The sequence below is a fragment of the Dreissena polymorpha genome, chromosome 6 (assembly GCF_020536995.1).
Source record: "Dreissena polymorpha isolate Duluth1 chromosome 6, UMN_Dpol_1.0, whole genome shotgun sequence".
Classification (NCBI taxonomy): domain Eukaryota; kingdom Metazoa; phylum Mollusca; class Bivalvia; order Myida; family Dreissenidae; genus Dreissena; species Dreissena polymorpha.
The window spans coordinates 112,055,750-112,066,181 of record NC_068360.1 but is presented as its reverse complement, the minus strand read 5'-3'; the positions used below and the strand labels follow the sequence as shown (position 1 = coordinate 112,066,181).

Sequence of the window (10,432 nt, the reverse complement as noted above, 5' to 3'; positions counted from 1 at the left end):
TGTTAATTGAGTGAATGATCTTATCAGAAAATCCAAACTGTTTAAAGGGGCAAATGAAAAGTATTTCCCCATGACAATGCATATTCTTTGTTTTCAAAACGGTATTTATGAAAAAAAGATGTTTTATTTTTGTTTTACATAGATGCCTTTAATAGGAGTCAAACTTATGCCTACAAAAAATCTACTTCCATGAAAATTTAACTTCACTCAAGCCCTCTTAGTAATAGTGTGCAGGGTTCCCTCTGGGCTTTCAAAAGTTGTCGCCACTTACTTTCGCCAAATTTAAAAAGTTGTCGCCACACTGGGGCTACATTTGGGCAATGAAGATCATGTTATTATAATACAAACAAAAACTGAGCATTTACAGTATGTTAAAGGAATTGATTTAATAACAGTAGTATTAATAATAACAACACATTTAACATTGTTAATTAAATAAAGGCACATTCAATCAGTTGTAACTCTTGTTGATTGACACCTTCTTAGCAGCCTGAATATGTTGCCACAGTTTTGGTGCTTTAGAAGCATTATGGTATTCTGAAAATACAAAAAGGGAAATATAATATTAATATAATACTAATAATAATCAATGAATGTGAAGTATATAAATAATATAAATGTGTGCTAGCATATGATCTACTACATAGAGCCCTTAACACAACAGTCAAATAAAATAAGCATTTGTGTATATCAAATGTCAAATTGATTTCCATGTGCTAAACTATGTTTACCTTTTTTTTGTAAGGTACATCCGGTAGTGAATGAATTGATAAGTGTTGAGGATATAAAGAGTTCACACAGCATAGATTGTGTGTTGGAAATCATATTGAAGGAAATTAAATTCTGATAAACAACTGTCTTTGTTTGGTTTTTGTTTGTTAGCTGGTGAATAATAGCGGTGGGAACGTTTGCATTTTGAATGAGTCTCAAAATAAGCAGCATCTAATGTTCACTTTCTAAAAGTCGTTTTACACTCTGAACTTGCCATTTTGACGAGTGAAACAGCAATATGTCACCGTTTAAATAGAACCAATACATGTAAAATGTTTTACTATTTTCTATAATTACACCGATTTTTCTAAAAACAATCGATACTGACCTTTTTGATTGTCATTGTTGTCAATTTAACGGTCTTGAATCTGCTTCGAACACTGTGACAAACACTTCACATTTAAGCGCAAAGTCGGTATATTTCAATATTGCCTTATCTCTGAAGCAATAAAACTGCCGACCAATTAAGATAACTTGCAACAACACCCCAGATAATCGCAATTATCACCATAACATGCCACTTTGCGGTAGTCGGCAGTCAGCACCACGCTCCATTGATTACAGCTGTATCCCTTACACCATGGAAATCTATAGTATTACGACTGCCGCAAAGCGGCTGGTAAACACAGCGTCTTTTGTCATTTTAAGAAAATATGAACACAGAAAAATGCCGATTTTTTTTAAATCGCCATTTACGAAATTTTGTCGCCAGATTTTGTATTTTGTCGCAATTGGCGCCAATGGCGATCGACAGCGGGAACTCTGAGTGTGCATGTGTATCGTAGATATTTATGTTCATTTCATTATATATTATTACTACTACCAATTGTCCCATGCATACTAAAAGTCTCCGTAGCGACAATTTCTTATTTACCGTAGGTTTCCACGTAAAGCGCGCTCCCGTGTATAGCACGCAGGCTGTTTTTAAAATGCAAAAATGGAGAAAAAAATATTTAAAGACAATAAAACCACCAAATCAGACCGAAAATGGCCGCCATTTTACAATTGCACAATCCAATAATCCGGGGCATTGGAAAGCTTAATTAAGCATTCAAAATAGGAAGCGTCATGATTCGGAGCATGGTTGCATAGCACTGTACTTTTCTGACAATTTTGTAATTTCTAGCAAAAGATTAACAGTCCACGTGCATTTCATGAAAAACGTGAGAAAATAAGAATTAGTGTACATCATGTGATTTTTCCTCGGGGAAAGCATGGGCATTACCGGTAAATTTGAATGTCGCATGGGAGACAGGGATACAGTTGTTGAGGTACACCACTGTTGAACATTCAATATTTATACACACAAAATGCAATTGCATATCTTCACGTTCTCAATTGTAAATAAGTGTCTCAAATGTCAATTAGCGTCTTAACAAGTCGTGGCACATATTACTCAATAACATCTGCCAATTACGAAGTGCAAAATGACCCCCTTTCACACCTACTTTTACCCGCAAAAAAAGACAGTGTTCGCACCTACCCTTGCCTGCTCTCCGGAATGTCGACAACAATCCCCATCGGAATTCATCAATAAAGAAGTGTAAAAACACAAAGAAATATACGCAAGTTTATTCAAACAAATTTATTTTGACCGAAACTTCTTCTACCGCATTCATATCTACCAGAAGCGACTTCTTGTTGTTACGACAATGGCCCCTCAGTCTGTACGATTATAGGGTGGTAGTTTTCTTGAAAAAAAACATGGCGGCCATTTTGATTTTTACGATAACACAACATATTTTTTACCAATTTAGCAGCCAGGATAGCGTTGTATCAATGTAGAGCGCTATGGGATACCAAAGGGGTCCAAACTTTAACTTCTGCTCAAGCAGAAAAAAATGCTGCTCGAGCAGCTATGACCAGCAAAATGCTGCTCGAGCAGCATTTATTTTAGATTATGGCATTAGCCAATCAGAACTCTTGTTATATTTGCCATTTGCTGCAAAACTGGTTTGTTTGGAAAAAATGGCTGCAGCCATGATGGTGCCTTTTTCACATCTTCTGCAAGTTTATGTGACGACCTGTTTAAAGTTTAACATTGACACGCGGTAAGTGCTTTATATTTTGGCTGCAAACTAGTCGATCAAAAAATTGTTGACATTTGTTTAAATAAGAAAATCGATCATAAATGTCTAACTGCTGTTAAAACTTTTGCGAAAATCACGACAATGACTGATAAGAATGGCTCAATGGGTGCGCAAGTGTAGGTTCAGTGATTCATTTTGCCGTGCGTCCCGCGTCCCAGACACACGATTTTTCTGGGGACACATCATTCTTAAACATGTGCGTTTTCGGGACGCATTGTTTAAAAACTCTGATTTTCAACATCGTCAAAGTTGTCCATGATACCGAGTACGATTCGTGGATAGAAGCAAAACACATGTCAACACCGTTTTGAAAAGTAGAACGGAAGTCACATTACTACATTGAAATGTAGTACGCATATATTTGATTGGTTGAAATATATCAATTATCCAATCAGTTACGGCGTTTTATTAAAAGTTCGTTGGACGATTAATTTGCTGTCCAGCAAACAAAGAAAATGCGACCGAAAAAGCTTTTCGAAATTGATCCTGCACAATTTAACTCGCTGTGTAGATATTTATCGATAACACAGCCTCGATGTAAACTATGTGGTTTAAATATGAAGAATAACGGCGGAAAACACAGTTTGCGTTCGTCTGTTGTGAGCGCAGACACTTATTATTTATTTAGTAAAGCAATGTTATTATACTTTTCTGGATTAATTGAGGCAGTGTTGGTGTTTCTTAAGTGACAATTAAAATTTGCAATTTTTGAAATAAATAGCATCTTTTATTTGTATACGGTACATACATAATAGTGATACAGGTCGTACAGTATTCCGTCCTATGTTACGTAGAATGTAAGTACATATGACAACACAGACATCTGCTGTTCATACTGGATGATGTGGGAGGGATTTTTCTATACAAAATAAGGTCTTGACCAAATTCAGGAACAGGTTAACTGTAGGGAAAGAAGGCAAACTCATGAGTGTGAAGTTGTGAAGTTGTGCAATTTTGCCCTGAATGAATTTGTGGAAAAAGCTCTCTCTGTTTGGAGAAAAAAACAAACAAGAAGGCTATACACCTTAAAGGGGCCTTTTCACAGATTTTGGCATTTTTTAACTTATTCATTAAATGCTTTATATCGATAAATGTAAACATTGGATCGTAAAAGCTCCAGTAAAAAATCAAGAATAAAATTAAAAAAAGGAAAAGAACATTGCCCGGACCAGGTTTCGAACCAGTGACCCCTGGAGTCCTGCCAGAGTCCTGAAGTAAAAACGCTTTAGCCTACTGAGCTATTCCGCCGAGTACATATACTTAGAGTATTTTATACCTTATATAAGCAATCTTCGTAGTTTCACAAAATTTAACGACAAAAACAGAACTCTCCAAATTATTCAATCGTTTCGCGTTGCAACGCTTTATAATTTTTAGGTTTTAAAATCGTCAAAAGATGCATATAATGGCTATATTAGACCATGGTAAATGTTCAGTATTACTGTTTCCTCACAAATATCATAACTAAAACGAAAATTTGCGAATCTGAAACAACTTTTTTCAATTTTGTCAATTTACCAAAGCGTGAAAAGATCCCTTTAAATACAGTATGAGTGTAAATGTTACACTTAATCTGTATTGAAGTTGTAAACCTTTTTGACCAAAGGAGAAATTGTATTTGTCACACTGTTTGAAAGGGCTAATTTTGACCAAATAATTATAACACTGATCATCCAATTTATTAAAAGTCTAGTCAGTCCAAATTGTTATTGTTTAAGATGTTAAAGTTCTCTGTTTAAGATGTTGTATGTTTCACTGTTTTTGCATTTTTAAACATTTACTAGGGTGAAAGACGCAGATAAGCAGCTTATCTTGGGCGCTTATCTGCGTCGTTCACCCTAGTAAAATGTTTTAAAATGCAAAGAAATATCATGCGTATTGAAAACGCAACCAATTTGACTTTTACGCAAATTCGTCAAATTTATGATACAAAAGCTTATTAAAAATGCTTTGCTTATTTTAGGTATTTTCTCTTTGGAATTATTATCGTAACGCGGTGACGCTTACCTTCAGCAAGCTCTGCAAACGGTCATAGTTATTCAAACGCTATGCGTTTTCAATCTGACTTAATTCGTCGCTCATTGTGCATGTATTTGTAAAGCGTCTGTACTTTCAGTTTCTATTACGCTGCGAAATAAAATAGCTAAGGGAGGTCGAAAGACGTCCGAGATTGTTGCTCCAAAATATCAGCCAATCACAAACTTTTTCGAATAAAGAAAGTAAGAGCTAGTGCCGAATCATTCTTGTTATCAATTTTGTTGAAAACTGTGTATACAGCAGTTGAGTTGACATCCAAAAAACATGATGGAAAGTCTGTGACTGAACAAACCTGTCAAAAGTATAAAAAGGCTGTCCTTGGTTAGAAATTGTCAACATTTTTTAAAGTTTATATCTGATGGACAGTTTTAAGGATTAAAGATATTACAAACATCAGTTTATAAAAATGTATGATGATAGTTTAAAGTTCTATTGAATCAATACAAGTGTGCAGCGTCAACAGAAGTAAATCAGCAATTATTTTAAGGTATGCATTTTTATTACTCATTTCACTCTATTTGAAGAATGGATTCACCCTATTTTTAAAATCAATGGGTGAAAACCCTATTTCCCAAATAATTATCTGGGGCACTGAGTTCTCGAGGACTTTTCTCAATTTCAATGTAAATTATTTTTCACAGAGGCCAACAGGTAAAATGTGAGTTGTGTCTGAATTACAAGTTGTTTTATTTTTATATTGCTTTGCACATGTGGGTCGGTCTGTCGGTCGGTCTGTCGGTCCGCCCACCAGGTGGTTTCCAGATGATAACTCACGAACGCTTTGGCCTAGGATCATGAAACTTCATAGGTACATTGATCATGAATCGCAGATGACCCCTATTGATTTTTAGGTCACTAGGTCAAAGGTCATGGTCACGGTGACCCGAAATAGTAAAATGGTTTCTGGATGATAACTCAAGAACGCTTATGTCTAGGATCATGAAACTTAATAGGTAGATTGATCATGACTCGCAGATGACCCCTAATCGATTTTCAGGTCACTATATCAAAGGTCAAGGTCACGGTGACCAGCAATAGTAAAATGGTTTCCGGATGATAACTCAAAAACGCTTATGTCTACAATCATGAAACTTCATAGGTACATTGATCATGACCTCTATTGATTTTGAGGTAACTAGGTCAAAGGTCAAGGTCACGGTGACCTGAAATAGTAAAATGGTTTCCGGATGATAACTCAAGAACGCTATGCCTAGGATCATGAAACTTCATAGGCACATGTACATTGATCATGACTTGCAGATGACCCCTATGATTTTCAGGTCACTAGGTCAAAGGTCAAGGTCACGGTGACCCGAAATAGTAAAATGGTTTCCGGATGATACCTGAAACACGCTATATGCCTAGGATCATGAAACTTGATAGGTAGATTGATCATGACTCGCAGATGACCCCTATGATTTCAGGTCACTAGGTCAAAGATCTAGGTCATGGTGACCCGAAATAGTAAAATGGTTTCTGGATTGATAACTCAAGAACACTTATTGCTAGGATCATGAAACTTCATAAGTACATTGATAATGACTTGCAGATGACCTCTATTGATTATCAGGTCACTAGGTCAAAGGTCAAGGTCACGGTGACCCGAAATAGTAAAAATATCATCCGGATGATAACTGAAAAACGCTTATGCCTAGGATCATGAAACTTGATAGGTAGATTGATCATGACTAGCAGATGACCCCTATTGATTTTCAGGTCACTAGGTCAAAGATCTAGGTCATTGTGACCCAAAATAGTAAAATGGTTTCTGGATGATAACTCAAGAACACTTATTGCTAGGATCATGAAACTTCATAAGTACATTGATAATGACTTGCAGATGACCTCTATTGATTATCAGGTCACTAGGTCAAAGGTCAAGGTCACAGTGACAAAAAACATATTCACAAAATGGCTGTCACTGCATCGGAGAGCCCATATGGGGGGCATGCATGTTTTACAAACAGCCCTTGTTCATAATTGAAATGTTTACAATTTACCATTTATTGAATAACTTGGCTGTGCATAATTTAGTTCGGGATGTTATTTTCAGCTCTGAACTGCGAAAGATTGCATAATAATTACACTGGTGGCACTATAATGAGTTACCTTTCATCTGTCCTTCCATTTAAATGTCCCTAAAGCAGACTTCCCAAACTTTGCAGAAAGAGTTTAGGCATTGTTTTACACACTCATTATAACCATGGCATGCTATTGTACAACATGTTTTGACGGAAATAATTTCGATAAAAAATATTTGCAGGAAATAATTTTTCCATTGCGAATCGTTTGTATCTTTTTATCTTTATTCTGAAATGCCCCTCTTAAGAATAATGTCATGTATAGCTGGTTTAGAATTAAGGATGATGATATGTCCTAACAGCATTTTGTCATGTCATTTACTGTACTTCTTAACCTACATGTATTTGAATATTCAGTCCCCATATAACTACGCCCATATGTTGTGGACATTTTCATACAAGAATACAAACAGGAATATGTATTGGAGTTTGCTGTTTAAATTGACAGTCAATCGGAGGGTAACAGGTTTGTTTTTAACCAGATGTGAGGAACTAAACGCAATTTGCAGGGAAAAAAATATATCCCTTTATACCACTGAAGTATATTTGCATCACAGGAGCCCTGGTGTCGTGAGGTTGAGGAAATTTAAGTGTTGAATCTAAAACATTAAGCATCATGGACTCAAAAATGAGAAGCCAAGTCAGACAACGCTCAATGTAAAATAATCTGTCAGATGTTTGGTCTGACAGGCTAGGAAATTCTGTCAGACTGAAGGATAATTTCTGGATTCCACTTATTAGCATACCTGATAATAGCATATTTCTGTTATTAGCATATAGAATGTCAAAGCACAGATTAATTCCTTTAAATTTTAATGTATTGTTCTTCTATTAATTGCATAATTTTAAACCCCAATATTCAGAATTCACTTAAAGTCTTAAATTCTCAGAATGCCAAGAAAATATGCTTTAAATCTGCTAAAATATGCTCAAATGCAACTGCAAATACCTTAGAATACAATTCCATTTGATAAATAGTTATCTTAAACATCAATCATATACAATGTTGCATTTAAATTTCACTTTGACTATCAATTATTAACAAATTTGACTTATTATATTGCTATATTTATGCTAAAATGTGTGTTCCTGTTATTAGCATAATTTGTGCTGACATGGTATGCTAAGAACAGGAATCCCCTGTAGCAACATATTAATCAGGAATTATGGATTGAATCCGTGAACTATTATTTTTAATGGTGAAAAATATCGCCATGGCGCGTTTTCAAAAATTCCTAATCAAGCTCGGTAATAGAACCACAGAATAGCAAATTTATTACAGCGCCAACTTCCGGGTAAAAATGATTAATTTTTTTTATATTCCGTAAAGACAAATGCCGCATCATATCATATGGGTGATTTAAAAAATAATGAAGCCTAAATAAAACATGCATTTATTTTCTTACCATAAAGCATGTTTGAGTTCTTTTTTTATCTTACAGAAGTGTTTCAATGTGATTAACTTAAATGAAAAAATTCTTCTCAATAACTTGCTTCATTAACAAAATATATTGAAAAATATCCTTAAAAAGTGTACTGGTTTGCGTGACATTTTTTGTAAAGGCAATTTTCAATTCTATACTTCAATAAAACTTTCAGAAATACAATGTACAAGGTATTGCCAGATTTGTTTGTTTTGGATTAAGCTTCAACACCTTATTTCGGAGGCATTTTTTCGTATATATATATGACTAAGTTACACAAAGTTAAAGCAGGTTTTCATCTGGGGACTCGAGAAAATATCATAACACATTCTATTTAAAAGGTTGATTCTAATTAGTTTTTATTATACATCAGCGGCTCGACTAGAGCCAATCAAAAGACTTGCTGAAGTCTTCAAGCCTCATTCTGTTTAACTCGGCGTTCATTGCTACACCTTTGACTCGTACACAAGATGGTTCTTTAACGGATACACTTCAGCAATGTGTCCGAGTGGACGCACATATTCAAAAACAATGCATCTATTTCGATATTTGTGCGTCATAGACGCGGGACGCACCTATAGATTATATCCTGGAATAACTAAATCAACAAAAGGTTACCAGACAACAACTTTTGAATGACCCACGTACATTAAAAATTGTTCCTTTAAAAACACATTAAATAAAAATTCAGGGTTCCCGCTGTCGATCGCCATTGGCGCCAATTGCGACAAAATACAAATCTGGCGACAAAATTTCGTAAATGGCGATTTTAAAAAAATCGGCATTTTTCTGCGTTCATATTTTCTTAAAATGACAAAAGACGCTGTGTTTACCAGCCGCTTTACGGCAGTCGTAATACTATAGATTTCCATGGTGTAAGCGATACAGCTGTAATCAATGGAGCATGGTGCTGACTGCCGACTACCGCAAAGTGGAATGTTATGGTGATAATTGCGATTATCTGGGGTGGGTTGCAAGTTATCTTAATTGGTCGGCAGTTTTATTGCTTCAGAGATAAGGCAATATTGAAATATACCGACTTTGCGCTTAAATGTGAAGTGTTTGTCACAGTGTTCGAAGCAGATTCAAGACCGTTAAATTGACAACAATGACAATCAAAAAGGTAAGTATCGATTGTTTTTAGAAAAATCGGTGTAATTATAGAAAATAGTAAAACATTTTACATCTATTGGTTCTATTTAAACGGTGACATATTGCTGTTTCACTCGTCAAAATGGCAAGTTCAGAGTGTAAAACGACTTTTAGAAAGTGAACATTAGATGCTGCTTATTTTGAGACTCATTCAAAATGCAAACGTTCCCACCGCTATATTATACCAGTAACAAACAAAAACTAAACAAAGACAGTTGTTTATCAGAATTTCATTTCCTTCAATATGATTTCCAACACACAATCTATGCTGTGTGAACTCTTTATATCCTCAACACTTATCAATTCATTCACTACCGGATGTACCTTAAAAAAAAGGTAAACATAGTTAGCACATGGAAATCAATTTGACATTTGATATACACAAATGCTTATTTTTTTGACTGTTGTGTTAAGGGGCTCTATGTAGTAGATCATATGCTAGCACACATTTATATTATTTATATACTTCACATTCATTGATTATTATTAGTATTATATTAAATTATTTTCCCTTTTTGTATTGTCAGAATACCATAAAGCTTCTGAAGCACCAAAACTGTGGCAACATATTCAGGCTGCTAAGAAGGTGTGTCAATCAACAAGAGTTACAACTGATTGAATGTGCCTTTATTTAATTAACAATGTTAAATGTGTTGTTATATTAATACTACTGTTATTAAATCAATTCCTTTAACATACTGTAAATGCTCAGTTTTTGTTTGTATTATAATAACATGATCTTCATTGCCCAAATGTAGCCCCAGTGTGGCGACAACTTTTTAAATTTGGCGAAAGTAAGTGGCGACAACTTGAAAAGCCCAGAGGGAACCCTGAAATTAATATTTTTATTATTTATGTGATACATTGTAATGGTTTA

At 35.0% G+C, this 10,432-nt stretch overlaps 1 long non-coding RNA gene across 1 annotated transcript; it reads right to left on the bottom strand.

The window, feature by feature from the left end:
- Nucleotides 1-360: 360 nt before the first annotated feature.
- On the bottom strand, nt 361-1,373 carry LOC127834922 (uncharacterized). Its single transcript, XR_008028288.1, has 2 exons — nt 1,100-1,373; nt 361-537 (listed from the first exon to the last, which is right to left on the bottom strand). It is a non-coding gene; the product is annotated as an uncharacterized LOC127834922 (long non-coding RNA).
- Nucleotides 1,374-10,432: the final 9,059 nt, after the last annotated feature.